The sequence below is a fragment of the Neopelma chrysocephalum genome, unplaced genomic scaffold (assembly GCF_003984885.1).
Source record: "Neopelma chrysocephalum unplaced genomic scaffold, ASM398488v2 Primary Assembly neopelma1_23, whole genome shotgun sequence".
Taxonomy (NCBI): domain Eukaryota; kingdom Metazoa; phylum Chordata; class Aves; order Passeriformes; family Pipridae; genus Neopelma; species Neopelma chrysocephalum.
In genome coordinates, this window is record NW_020897691.1 from 34,598,628 (window position 1) to 34,614,126 (window position 15,499).

The window sequence follows — 15,499 nt, forward strand, 5'->3', positions numbered from 1 at the left end:
ACATTTTTTTACAGAGCACATGACCATGACTTTGGTGAGGAGTCTTTGTTTTTTAAACAGCCTTAACCTTACTGAGGTAACAGTGGACAATTGGCTTGAAATTCTGCAGCCCTTATTCTTTAGAGCAGTCGCACAATAATGTCTTGCTCTGACACCAGAGCGCTTCATGCCTGCTCAATGCAGGCTCTCACCAAGATCCTCATCAGCTTTATTATTTGTCACAAAATGACCCAAGCACAGCTTTATAAAAAACTACATGTATTCGGTAGTCTGCAAAGTAAATTAGCCCAGAAGTTTATATTCCTCTTACAGTATCCAAATTATTTAATTAGCTTTCCATGAAGGTGATGCCAGCATGGTGTGTTGATGCAGGATGTGCCTTGTGGTGCTCATAAAGGAGAAATTTAAACTCAGACCTTCCTTTTGCATAAAGAGTTGCAGCCATTTAAGGGAACTAGTAGAAGGGTGCATTCAGTGTTGCCAACTCCTATAATTTTGATTGTGGTATTGTCTGTGCTTCTTACAACTCCAATTTCAAAAGGGAAGCTCAGCAACTGGAATAGGCTAATACCTGCCATGCCGGCAGCTTCCTGACAAAGCACAATAAAACTGTGTTAGGTGGTGGTACTTCTTGGCATCTACTTGCATGCGGGGAAGGGAGGTCTGTTTTTCACGTGATAAATTGAAAAACTAAGCTTCCAATTAAGAAAATAACTTTTTAGTATACGGTGAGAAGCCTAAAGTCATGACAGAAATCCATCTCACATGGTCAACAAAATGAAGACAAAAGGAGTGGGATGTGCATACCTGATCATCACCATTTACAGTTACCTGGAGTACCCTGAGCATTGAGCTCAGCCTCTAGGTTGAGCAAATCTTCTGAAAGGCTATGGCACATCTGCCAACTCAATATGGCTGCCTCTGGTATTTTAAGGTATCTGAAACATTTTAACACTGTGAACTAGTTTGTCTGAAATGGCTTCTGCGCCCATTAGCCAATTTCTGCCACATTTAACAGGGAGAGCTCAAAGATACCAAGTGCCTACGGATTTCATGGTAATAATTACCTGAGCAAAGAGCAAGTCCCAAACCCACATGCTTTGAAGGGAGAGGCAGCAGAGGTTCGGGCCTGCAGAGGTCTCTTCCCAGAGGTGGGCAGCTGGCCATCCAGCACTCACAGCAGGCACAGCTGGCCACCCTGCCCCTGGACAGGGCTGGCAGGGTGCTGGGAGGTTTTTTCAGGTGCACAGCCTGGGGAAGGCTGGAGAAATGTGTAGGGAATGAGGATGTATAAGTTTTGCTGCTTGCAAAGCAGCATATTAGGGAGCCCAGTTAAGCATTCAAAATGATTAGCGAGGCCGGGTAGTAAATTCCTTTCATCATTTTGGCTGTCATCCGAAAAAATGTGCTCTAGATTTACCACAGATTTGCTTGGTTTGGGCCAGGGAATTTCATTAAGTAACTCCTGCATCACGTGATACACAAGGTTACATTAAATGGTCCAGTGATTATTTCTATTCTTCTGTTTCAATGTTCCTTTTCTGAAAAACAGTGTAAGCAGAGTGAGGAAGAAAAACTATGCTTTGGTGTTTAGGAAGTACAAAGAGCCCAATCTATTTAACTGCTGGGGCTTTTTTTTTTTTAATCAAATAACAATTCCCGGGATTCATTGATCTTTACATTAGTTAGAGCATCCTACAAGGACAGAAACCATGATGGGGAGAGTGTGAGTAATGAGCTACCAGCCTAGTGAATCATTTCCCCTAAAGCTTTGTATTTGTAGAGAGACAGATGGTGGGAGCTGTGAAGAGGGAGGGGGAGGAGAAAATCTGGTTTTTGCAAACAGCGAAAGTATAAAGAAGAGTGAGAAAAAAAGAGAAATAATCAGCAGGTAAGGGAGAAGAAGAGACTGAGAATACATTGGCTGTTTCAAAACTAACATGTTAATGTTACAGTGGATTAGGGTCAAGGGAAAATAGAGGAAGGAAATAGCAGAAAACAAGAGCTTTGTGGCTGAGAGGGGAAAAATTTACCAAGAGCAGCCCTAAATATGTATTTGTAGATGAACTCTTGAGTCAGTTATTAACTTTATGTGCAAATAATGGAGAAGTAGCTGAAATTATGCAAGATTCTGTTGTGCAGGTGGGCAGTGCTGCTGCCCAGCTGGAGCTGCCAAGCTGCAGGTACCCACAGAGGCAAAAGGCATGGCTTGGACAGCGACAGTAGCGCCAGAGATTTCTCTCACAGAACCTGAACATTTGCAAAGTGCGTGTGGGAGAGAAAATCCACTGTCCCTAATGTGGAAAATAAGAAGCAAAGCAAGAGAGTTACATACTTAACACAGGGATGACTGCAGCATTAAGATAGAGATAAGATGATTGAGAGACAGCCTGCTTTATGGCCTTGCCAAAACTCAGATGATATTAATGCATGTAAAGAATTCTTTATGCACGTCACCTGTGTAACAAAAATATGGTTGTTAAATTTTATCCCACAGTTAAGTTAGATCAGCCTCTCCAGCAAAGGAAGTGTAAAGTGGTTCTAGTACAAAGTTAATTCAATAAACCCTTGTACACAAGACAAGAAATGCTGCCCTAAGAGCCCATTTTCTCCTGGTAGGCTCTTAACTGCCATAATTTGATGCCATTTAAGAAAATAAATCAGCAGATTTCCCTGCAGTCTCTCTGAGACCAGCAGCAAGGCAGATAACAAAGCTGGCTCCATAGAGCAGCCTCATCAAAGGGCTCTTTGCTGAGCTCCTTTCCCTCATCTCCAGCCACTGACCAGGCTGCAGGTACTGGAGACCTGGGCATATTAAAAACAACATCAGTTCAGGCAGCAAACTTGGGCAGTGTGGTCAGGGAAGCTCCCCAGTGAGATGTACTGATGGAGAAAAAGGAGCAATTACCACCTATTACTACCCAGGCTTCTGGGTTGTCGGATTGGAGGCACTGGTAAAGCTGAGGGAGGCCCCTGGTCTTACAAGGGAAGGGGGGAAGGGAGGGGAGAACTGGGAGCTATGCGGCCTTGCAGTGCAAAAGATCTACTGTGGTAATGAAGTAAAACACGTCTTGGAGAGTTTCCTCACCCTCAGCGCACAGAACAGGTACATTATCTTCCAAAGCAAACATCTCTCCTCTTACACTTTGGCTTTAATTTAACAGGTTCCTCCATGCCCACACCTGCAGCAGTCTGCTACTGTTTAACCCATGTTTGGGAAACAGATCCTGCTGGAAGGTCACAGCTTTTGCCAGCCTCCTCCTCCATCATCCTTTATCATGATGCTGCTGCAGGGAAGCACTGCCACAACATTGGTTTGCAGTATCGATGGGCTGGCACTGCTCCTTCTCCCTGATCCCCAGCATAGGTCTTCTGAAGTTCAAGGATGGCACACAGCATATCAGTATCATTAGAAATGTCCACTGTGTCATATCTCCTTGAGCTGTGCCAATAGCCACTCACACGGGTCCCTGCAACCAGCACGAACCACACTGGCACATGAACATCTCGTAAAAGCCACTTTTAAAACCCTCTCCGAGAGACTAGGCCTTCATACACACACGTCTACCACCCTGCCTACTGCTATTACAACTAATGGAGGAAGAACAATACCTATATTTGTATTTATATTACAAGTTATAACTCACAGCAAGAGGTGTTCTCTGGTCTGCAGGAGAAGGACATCTGGAGCAAGCAGAGGCATCTATTGCCATGGCAGACAGGTGATGGTTGCTGCTGTCCATGAAGGCAAACCCAACTGGGCCCTGACACACCAACCCGTGGAAGGAGGGAGCAGCTTCGCAGCCGCTCCAATGCACCTCCAAATGAAGCCAAGTATAAGCTGGAATTGCTTAGCCCCACTCCAGACTTTGTCAGCTCCAAGCCCAGCCTCAGCCTGATCATGGAGCCGTGCAGAGGCCACCAGCTGTGTGTCCCTCTCTGTGGCCAAGATCACTTGTAAACAAACAAAAAATGTCTAAAGCTAAGTTTCCCAGCCTGACCAGATATGACAGGTAGGCTACATTTCAAGAGCTTGCTGATGTAGATGGGACCAGACAAACATAAATGCGAGTACTCCCCATCATAGCTCTGAGCACTGCATGCCACTGCACAGATCCATCCAAACTGGAAAAAATGCTACCAAAAGCAAAGGTGGGAGTTTTTTAAACATTTTTTCTTCATTGAAAGGTATCGAGGACTTCTCCAGTTTCCAGAGGGTGAGAGGGCAAGCGCATGCTTGCCCACCTAACCCTTGGGTAAGGGGAGCTTCGCAGCAACCTCTGCAGCCCACCAAGTCCATGGAGCTAATGGACAGATCCAGAGGATCTCAGGTGATACATGGATGAAACCAGTGCATGTAAATCCCTGCAGGGCTGACTGCTGAGGAAGAGGCATCTGCCAGGGTGTAGGCAACTTCCCAGTACCTAGTTGCTGGTTGGGCAGGTGAAGTCCTCTCTGTTTGACTCATACCAGCCTTCTAAGAATGGGGAAGTATATGCTGTGGGAAAGCTCCAGAGCACCACACAAGTGTGGGTTTTCTGGGGCTGCAGAAAAAGGTACTGTAATGGCAGACACTAGACAAAAAAACAACTACTAAAATAACTAAAATTGATTTTAAAAAAATCATGACCAGCACCACCTGCAGTGAGCTCATTCTGGCTGAATTTCATTCTTTGGATTTTCCACTTTTTTTTCTAAAGAAGTATATTCTGGAAATACTATCTTGGGGGCTTTATTCAAAGCAACCTTCCTTTACTTAGGCTGACAGTCCTTACAACATGTCTGTTCCGTTTTTCATCAGCTACACCCAGTGAAAGTCTAGTAAATGTGATGCTTTGTGACTGGCATGTTAGGCACTGCAAGTGCCAGTCTCGAGATTTCCAGCAAGGAGCAGGTGCTGCAGTCCACTCTTAGAAACCCTGCAGTCTTCAAAAGAAGAAATTCAGTGAGAAAGACTTCTAAACAGATAACATTACTGGGGATTGAGTGGAATGGCCCAAGAGCGGTGAGTGCATTAAAGAATCTTTCATCTTTAAGGTGGGAGAGAGAATTTAGCCCAGCTTGGCACTGGCCAAACCCAGTCTGGTTAGTATCTGGTAGTAAGTATCCATTCTCAGTGGGCGTTGTGTGCACCCCACACATGTGCAAATGCACGTGGCCAGATGCACCTGCCAGAGTCTTTCTCCCAGATCTTCCCTCCTAGCAGGCTGTACAGAGACACTGAGATCCAGCCTCAGCATGATACAGGCTCTAATGGTTCCTGAATGCCAAACAAACAGCACGCAGTGGACAACTGACCATTTCTCTTTACAGCAGACTAAAAATATCCCTACCAGCAATGATTCCAGATGCTCAGTACTGGCCTTCCCCATGCACAGAGCCATGGAACGTTTGGAAAACAGAAGTTTTATTCTCCACCTTACTACTGCATTGCTGCAGACAGCAGAAAGTTACCCACTCACTCTGTTCCAGTCTCCTTACCTAAGAAGCTGCGACATAGCAAAGTGGCTGTTTTAGGTAAGGTTGTTGAAGACTTACTGATTAAAGAACTACATACATACAAAAAAATATTTATTTTTATGGGTCCATTCTTCTCCCAGCCTTACAAGATACAGTTTTTTCTTGAAGCACCAGCTGCATAGAAGCTAAAACAGCAAAAAGCCAGCAGTAAGACTGTCCCAAAAGAAAGATGAAGGGGGGCTCTTTAAATAGGCACAATAGCAACTCAGAAGACAGAGTATAATAAAGAAGTGAGAAAAGAGGAAAGGAATCGTACTGTAATAAAACTGACTGAAGTAGCAAAACTAGTAAGCTAGCATAGATTCATCTCTTTTGGTGCCATGCTTTATTTTAAAAGAGGTAAAATAATTTAGCATTTACTATTTTTAAAATGAAGAGCGAAAAGATAGAAAAACAGTATTTTCCTCCAGGCTTTTTAACTTATTAGTTGGAAACCAACCTTCTAAAGCATCACAGTCCCTCCTGAGGACACAGCCATACTAATGACAATTTGATATATTGGTATATCAGCAGTCAAGAGACTGACAGCTGTATCAAGAAAAGACAGACAGGTACACAGTACATGGAAAACAAAGAGGTTTCCTCTAACACAGTGAATGAAAATGGCACATCTCAAATCCTCACATCTGTTGACTGATGTAGTCAAGACTCTTTGCTCACTCCAGGCTGGAGTTAATTACTCCCAGGAGAAATTAACAGGTTGAATTTTAAAGCCCTGGGCTGCATGGACATCAGCAGTGGAGAGACAGGTTTCACTGTTCCCTCAAAGCAGTGCCCAGACAATGGTGTCAATTTTGGGACTTGCTTTACTGGAGCTATACTAGACAAAATGCATCATCCCCATCAAACAAGCATAGGGTTTTTCTGTTGCCCATATTTCTCAGTTCTGCACACTTCCCTGGTATTGATGTCTTACAGAGTAGCTTGTTTTGAACTGCCCAATGCTCTTTGCCCTAAGGGCAATTTTCAATACAAAAAAAAAATGTTAATCTGGAGGCCCACATCAGACTCAGCCTGTGCAACCCTACACAAAATCAATATTGGGTCTTGTGTGTACTGCCTGTACTGCCTTCACATTTTGTGAAGAGTTTGGGAGGTGTAGCTGAGCAGCGCTATCATATGGAGACAAAGGTGGTGCTTTGGAAAATTATCCAGGGCATTTCTACATTAAGACTGGCCCAAAGCCTACATCTGTGGTGATATCCAAACTTGTCTTCAGCAGGTAGCAAGAAGACAAGCCTTTATGAGACACTACCTGTGAAACAGCATTGGTGAAATATACAGTGAGAGCCAGAAAATCTGGTGTCACATTGCATGTGACAGAGCTCAGTAAAATTAATGCCCCAACCTACCTGCTCCCTACAGCCAGAACATTTCTTAGGTACATAACAGGGAAACGCACTTTATCCTACCAGACGTACAGTGTACAAACACAGGTTGCAAACAGCATGTCTGCAAGCTCTGAGCTTGTCAGACAAGTCTCAGTGTCTCAAAACCTTAGCGCAAGCTGGATTTTGCAGGCTTTCATGGCATTTTGCATCAGTTCAGTTATCAGCATTGACTATCATGCAGTGCTATTACCCCATCAAAAACATGGTTTCAGTTCTGATTTCTCTTTTTTCTCACATGCTTCCACTAGGACACCTGTAATCAAAAGAAGAAAATATTTTTTCATGTGTTGTCTGTGTTTTACAACATTAGAAACAGCTATGTAGATAGCTGCCTCATGTCTAATGCTGAATACCAGAAGGCTGTTCTTATGAAGAGCTTACAGTCTGACTCTATCTGGGATTTGAGTGGCTAACTAAAATCCTTTGCAAATTATCTGTCACTTCTTTGTAAGACCTGCTTCCTTTTTTTATGTCTGAATTCGGACTGGGGATAATGAACTTCCTGTATCATAGACCGGGATACAAGGAAACTCATTGTACACTCACCAAGGAAGAGTATATCAGTAAGTAGCTTATAAGGCAGCTCTGAAGAGTCTTGTTAGAATGACTTATTCTCCAAGTTTCAGTGGTTTGATTAAGTGGATCATGTGATAAACACTTATAATGAATGTCTTCAGATGCTGCCAGGGAAAGCCCAGCAGATAAAATGCTGAATCCCACGGCACTGCTCTCTGCATAACAAACTGATTACAAAGACGGAAAAATCATGCAATTCACTGGATTGTTCTCCCACTCAGGACAGCCCAACAGTGTTATACAATTTTCTCTCTGCTGCCCCAAATTAAAGTCTCCTTGCTACTCAATCCAGTTCAAACTAGTGCTATTTCTCCTACAACTGACCAGGCAGATTACAGCTAAATGTAACTACATGTGAGCAAGCCTAGTCAAGCTTCTGAGTGATTTCTTTCTTATTAATGAAAACAAAATAACACAAACAAACATGCCCGTGTTGGAACTAGATGATCTTTAAGGTTCCTTCCAACCCCAACCATTCTATGATCATATATGAAAAGAAAAACCCAACTAAACAAGCACTGAGCATAAACTCACAAGCAACACATGCTAATTTGGTTTATTTAAAAATGGCAGGAAATGTCCAAGTGCATCCCTTGCAGTTTTTGCCAGCCCAATACCTGTAGGACCAATGACCAGGATAATATATCGGCATCTGCTCTGTTCTCCCCTCACCCCCAGTTAGCAGCTTGTTGTTCCTCCTCCTTGGCAGCACAGCCTCTCCTCTTCCCCCCCTCTACTAAGTTGTTTCTGCCTAATAAGCTACAGTGTCTCCACAAAAGGCATCCTGGCTCTGGCATGAAGCATGGGATCTGTGTACCTGTCCCTGCCTCGTCACTCAGCATAAATTACAATAATAAATTACGTAAATTGCATAAATCCCTGACTCAGGTGTCAGCTGCAGCATGTGTGACAGATGGGGTGCCTTTAAGAAAGTCTTCTTCAGGTCCTGTGACTGAGATGAAGCAAAGACCCCAATAGCCTCTTTTCCTTGACTAGCAATACCCACGTGCTCCTGCAACCATGGGCAACAGCTGTTTGCACCAGGATGTGCACACTGGTCTCATCCAATACCCAATTAAAATATTTGTCAGGACTGTGCTACAGAGAAGAGGATTTGGAGCTCTGCTGGGTCTTTGAGGTGTCAGGGTGGAGGAGGCAACTGTTTCAGGCTGGGCATGGTCCTACTGTCAGGGAGCTCGTGGAGAGATATGCGAGTGCTAGGCTCTGAGTGAGGTAATTGGTTTTACTTGGGACCTTTAATTCAATAAAGGGGTGGTGAGGGCATGAACAATCCCATTCCTTTAAGCTACTTACTGGCTGGTTGTCCCCGAGTTCAGATCCCGGACTTCACAAGAGCAGTAGCAGAGATGGCAGAAGCTGCAAAGCCAGCCCACAGCAATGTCTATCCTCAGGCTACCTCACTCCATATCATTCCACTGAGTAATCAGCTCTTTAGTGTCACTGGGTGAATGGCCTTAAAAGGAATTGCTTTGGGAGTTCAGGTGTCAGTAGAAACAAGAGGGTAAAGGGTGGTAAACAGCATGTCACCTCAGCAGTTCTGTCCTGCATGTCACCAGTAGGTCTGACAGCTGTCAATGACGCATAGTGGACCAAACTGGCACTGCTAATTCCTCCACCACACTTACAGCCCTCACATTTCCCTCCTGCTCAGCAGCTAGTACGCACAAGGCAAGAGTGCCCAGCCTGGCACAGAAGAAGTGCAATCACTTGTGCACCATCACTAGAAAGGCTGCTTTGGCACAGCACTTTGGAGAATGATCTTGGTTGTGCCTGGTTTCGAACTGTGCTCCTCACTCCACCTGCTTCTCATGCAGAAGAGCAGCCCCACATCACCCCTCCATTGTACTGAACAGAGTGTTAAACCACCTTGCTGACTACCAACTATTAAACACTTGGATATGCACAGGCATGCAGATGACCTTGAAGTGAGAGGCTGCAGTTTGTATTGACACTAGAGCTGGCCTAGAGGCAAGCCTAGGAGCATCCTTGAAGTACAATACCAACATTTTAACAGGTACATGAGTTGACAGCCTCATCACACCTAGTGCAGATGTTGTAAAGAGATCTAGGGAGGAACGTTTTCCAGATGTAGAACACACTCATGAATACCAAGCTGGCTTGTCAGATGAATTAGAACATCAGACAGGTGGCGGGATGCCTTGCTCCCTGGCTTGACCCATCAGAATTCTTATCCATCAGTTTCGTTTTGAGGAATGGTCCAGCAATTATGGCACCTCACAGAAGTTCTAGGGGATGGTAAAAACTGTTTGTGGTTTTTTTCAAACAGCCAACCTGCAAACACAACTGCAGTTTAAAATGTACATCAAAACCTTTGTATATCAGCTTTCCTATACCATTACTAGCCATTAAGTCTCCCCAGGTCATGTTATTTTCCAATTAATGGGATTGCACAGGTGTAATTGAAGGGATAATATACCTATCAGCTCTCATCAGTTGTGATGGCACATGAGAAAGAGGGCCTTATCTTGATTTACTTTACAGCCAAAGGCAATTCATGCATCTAACATGGAGGAATAAAGGTATCTTTAGAACACACTTTGTATACAATCAGTAAGAATCAATAACAATAACAATACTGCTATTAGACTCTGTCATCAGAGAACAGTGGAAGTTTAAATATGTAAACCAAGCAAAAATTTGCAATTTCAGTTGTTTCCAACTGACAAAGGAGTCTTCCTCCTACATGACAAAACAGACACAGGTATTTGTGGTTTAAACCACGGATGCTAACCTAGCCACAATCTAGTCTGAAATTGTGAATCAGTTTGGAGTACCATTCAGCAGCTGCTTTTTTACTGGTCTCATACTTGTACGCATTAAATGCTGTCCATAGATTTCCGTGTAGGCCTGTCCTCAGGGACTGAAAACCTGGTGTACACAACTCATAAATAAAGTTAGTGAGACATGAGCAAGAAAAAGCATAGCATACTTCTGGGAATCACTCCAGGAAAATAAATATGCAAGATGGCACATCACCCTACACAAAGCTGGCAAAGGTAAACTAACATTTGGGTTCGATCATTATGGAAAAGAAAATAATTCTGTGTTCATATGTACTCGCTGATTTTCCACTGAGACAAAAGGGTAAAGGTAAGACCAGAGTTTTACTCACAAGAAAACAAATCTGCTGGTAATAGTTGTACCATATTTAACTAAATTGGGGGACCAAGTCTGATTTTGATCCCTGGCTTTCAGAAGGCCTGTGAATTCTCTAGAAATGATGACCATTTCCTATCTGTGTGGTTCACAACTCGTCCTATGGCATGTGTTTGCTTTTAAATTCTAGGTATACCTTTCCCTCAACAGTTACAATGCATGACTTTATGCAATAGTATTAAAACATGGTAAAGAACAAAAGAGGAACAATTGTCTTGCTTTCCTATAATGGGTTTGGATGAACATGCCCTTCTGTTTCCATCTGTGCTTCACTCTTCTTTTTTTTTTTCTTGAGAGTAGGATATTACATTTACTGGCATTGACTCTTCCCTCAGAGTTTATTATTTTGCTCCACTTCTGCTCGTCTCTCATTTTCCCAGTCTTTTTTTTTTGGTATAGTCTCCTGAATCCTTATTTTCCTATCAAGCTTCACACTATCTAATCCTCAGTTTAGTTTACTGTTGTTATTTATGAGATATTGAAAAGTTTAAGCCACTGTATATAAGGTATGACAATAATATGATTGCACAGAAATGCTCATTACTTAAGGGATGAATTGGCAGAAGACACATCCTGCAACTATGCAGATTGCAGACAGATGCCTACCTGTGTTTTGCTTGGCTGTAATTCAGAAATGTACAGAATTCTTCGAGAGCAAATGTTCATGCGCTCTTGCCAATTTTTATTTCCTTGTGGATTGCTCTGTACTTTTGCTTTTAGGGATGATGGCTTACCATTGTCTTATAACCATTTGCCTGGCAATATTTGTTGGTAATTTTGATTGTGTTCATAAATATTACTCATGACAGTAGAATTGCATACTCACTGTGCAGATATAACTTTAAAACAAGCTATTTATTGGTGTCGCGCTCCATTATATGTTTTGAAATTTGGAGTTTTAGGACAATACCTAAAAAGTAGTAACTCACACTATTTCAAATGTGGTTTGTTCAGGTACTCACACACTCTGTGTGTGCATTTGAAAATTACTTTATCCTCTGTATGACTGAACATGCTTATGCTATCTGGTAATGCTACTTTCACTGCAAAAAGAACCTGTAGGAAAGCTTTTCATTCCTCTCATTGAATGAAAAGTTACTTACAGTATGGTACTAGGAGTTCAATGAGATATATGTCTATCTGCTGGATTTGCACATTTGTTTGTGGGACTGCAAGGCCTGATATAGCTATAAGGCACATGTAAGCCTTTAGGCACCTTGAGATTTTAATTTGGGCAATAGCACACTCAGTGCACCTTATGTGTATGAGAATCCCAAGGGTGCAGGAGTGCAACAAAAAGAGAATGAGGGCTGTGTGGGATACGTGCACATCTAGCACTGATCACTACTTATGGGTAAATCATTTTTTGTTTTCCTCCTAGCAGTTATCCACATGCAGTATATATCTGTATTTCCATTGCAGCATATGCAACAACAATCACTAGTTTCTTCCATGGCAGACTGAGATTCTTGAGAAGTTGCAGTTGGAGCAACACTTTATGTTGTAACTCATCAAGAGTTATTAATATATGTAACATCTGCTGAATTGGGAAGACAGAGCTTCAGGATGATGCTCCGTAGATGTCTAAGATAAATAATTTTCCTGCTGAAATTGTCGGCACAGATGCTGCTCTGACAGAGTATGATCTAACGGTTTACCTGGAATTGCCATAACAATCTTAAAACAGACTTGCAGTCTGCAATATAATTAGGTTGGAAAAGTCAAGTGAATATCTTAAAATACTTCACTTTTTGTAGTTAACAGGGCAGCTGTTACATCCCAAGTGTGGAGAGATGACTGTTTCCAATAGCATGTGGTTTGATAACAGAATACAGAAAGAAGAATTTTCTAGTTTAGGTGGAGCTCCGTAACCACCATCGGCAGAAACCGAAGGATTCCATTAAGTGTTCTGTATCTGTTCAGAGGGGAGGGATCACCTGTACTTTTCCATCTCTCTTGTCACTAGAGCAATGGTCTCAGAAGATTATCCTACCTGACAAAAGTCATCAAGGGTACAAAATTTTTGTCAAGGATAGGGACTTCTGGGAGCTGATGGGTCCAGACAAAGGTTCCAATCTCAGGTGGGAGAACTAGCATATTTACCTTGGCTGGACACTTCAAGAACCTGGAAGAATCCAGTGAGGTGGGTGAAGTCAATGGATATAGATTGCTGCAGGTTCAACTTCTTTCAGCTTTTCAGGACTGCTCCAAAGCCAGAAGATAGTTTAAAGTGTCACATAGCAATTCCTTAAATGTACTCAAGACACTTCATGGGTCTAGGAGGAAAATCTCATTTTCTTTGCCAGTTAGATTTACCTCAATGAGGTCTTCTTACCATTCTGCAAGACTGAGTGAAAAGTGGTACTTCCTATTCTTAAAAGCCACCCAGAATGCTGGCTGAGAGGGAACCACTTAAAGTTCAGATACCAAACCAATCCTTTGTTTGGTGGTTCCAAATGCTGGAAGTCCATCAGTTCTGCAGTCAATCTATTCAGGATATCTGGAAACCAGGACTCTTTCAGCAAGTAGTGATTAAAAGGTTACTTTTGCTGAGTCTTACTTGATTTTGCCAAGTAATCTGGGAATTAGAAGGACTGACAGGAAAGAATAAAAGGAAACAGCTGTCCCTGGAACAAGGAAATAATTGTCTTATTGACTTGTGCTGTGAAGATGTCCATTCAGGACAACTCTATTTTGAGAAGACGCCTTCAACAGTTTTTGATTTCCTGTCTGTGTTTTGAAGAGGAGTATCTGCTGAAATCTTTTAAACAGATATTCTGCAGACTAAGCACAACATAAAAAAGAAGATTTTATGCAAGTGCCATCATTTAATTTCTTCCTGGCACAGAGAGTAATGCCACATTCTCACACTATTGACATGAAGCCATATAAGAAGATTGCTAACAATCATGATGACTTTTCTGCTTTAGATATTTGTCCGCTGGAAACTGGTTTAAGGGTCTGACTTAACTGTAAAGAGGCCACCCAAAAACTATCAGATGACAACTTTCTGTCATGACTTGTGAGGTGTCAAGAACTAACCTATATCCTATGAGTTACTCATTTCCTACAAGAAATTAATTTATACTATCATATAACACAACAGCAACCACCTATTCTGCACTGAAATACTTGCCTGCTTTCTAATGTTTCAGACTAGCAAGCACAATTCTCCTGAATTGACAGAATTTTTAGAGTAAAATGAGAGGTAAGGTTCTGTGGTTTGGGGAAGTCAAAGGGAAATTCACTGCCTGATTCAAAAGCAAATTTCCTTGTGACCATGTGCAAATTGATGGGTTTCTGTAGCTCACTGTCTCCAACAGGAAAAATGAAAAAAAATAGAGGAATGAGTTGATTTGTATTTGTGAAATATTCAGCTATTCTTTCCACTTGACTAGTAAGAAACTGAGTGATGCACTTGGGGTTTGTTTTTTAATCCTCACTATTTGAAAGCTCCACCTCTGGGAGTAAATGAGACCACCACAGTTGTGTCTACACTGCAAGGGAATCAAAAGTCCTTTGGACCAGAAGTAAGCATGGTATAATCCTCCTCTCCAAGCCTTATCCATTCCAGATACATTATGGCAGCAAGGACCACCCTCAGACTGCTTGTGACCATTAAGATGCTACTGTATTAACCCACCAAACTCACTCAGGTACCCAACATGCTCTAAGGGAATGGAAATATGCCCATATCTGAGGTCAATCCTATATCCTCACAATACAAAATGTGGTTAAGCGTGATTTTCAAAAAGGTTTCAGGTCTGTTTTCATTGGAGCACAGATCAAGGTCTTAAGTGATTATGCAAATGCAGTAATTATGTAAATCTATAAGACTTATGACAATTGGAATTAAGGCTGAGAATGTAAATGTAGACCCTGCTATCTTGCATTTTGTGAGAGAATTTTTATTTTTCTGAACAACGTAACATATGAAAACCTCAATTCCAACACAGATCTGTACTAACAAATCAGGTTGATGGGCGGTAGGATAAAGGTTAAGTGTAATTTGTAATTTACAGTTTTCAAAATCATATATAAATCCCTATGTTCTGAGTGCTAAACTCTTGTGCCACATACATATGTTGTTTGTTTTACTAGACTACATGTGAATGAAAAGAACAGCTGTGACCTCCCCTTCTACTTCGAAAGGGCTCCAACAAAAAACAAACACCCTCTTTAAGAAAAAATTCTTAATTGAATTCATTCATTCTGCATGTGTAAGGACCCACAAAAGTATTCCACATTTTTATTACATTCAGAATTAATAGTGAAGGGGCAGCTAAGGTAGAATTTCATACCTGTTTATATTTAGTTTTGGAGTTATCCCTTAATATTTCAGTTATACTGCATAGTTCACCACCACTGTTTTCTAATCTAGAACTAGACTCATTGTAAACTGATATGGCGTTCATGTAAGACTAGCTGGGCTGAACCTTTGAGCTCAAGTAATGCCACTTCCTCTTTGTGCAACCTTCAGTTACCTAAAATATGCTATTAAAAGGATTTTTGTCTTTCCATATATAATTTTAACAACTCTTTGTTGGATTAGGTGTCATTTTTTAAGTGTAATCATTAAGCTGATAGAAGTATTTAATAAATTTATTTTTAATAAATTCACTAAAATTACTGCATCTGCACTGCAGGCTTATGTTGCTTTTATTACACCAAATTATTTCTTTCAAATAGCTAACGGTACACAAAAACTAGTGTGTTAAACTAATGCAAAACCCTACACAGTCTTATAGAGACTTAGCTTACGTCGAAAAATTAGACAATTAATCAGTGTAAGTTCTGAATGTGACCAAAACCTA

The 15,499-nt window shown here is 41.7% G+C and overlaps 1 long non-coding RNA gene across 2 annotated transcripts in view; it reads right to left on the reverse strand.

Moving 5' to 3' along the window:
* Positions 1-15,499, reverse strand: part of LOC113972264 — a 37,998-nt gene that overhangs the window by 1,275 nt on the left and 21,224 nt on the right. Inside the window, exons 2-3 of one of the 2 annotated variants that reach the window (XR_003535830.1) lie at positions 3,648-3,764; positions 1,068-1,541 (exon numbers count right to left, since the gene is read on the reverse strand). This is a non-coding gene — a long non-coding RNA (uncharacterized LOC113972264). The remainder of the gene's footprint in view (positions 1-1,067; positions 1,542-3,647; positions 3,765-15,499) is intronic. The other variant, XR_003535831.1, reaches the window with a different exon arrangement.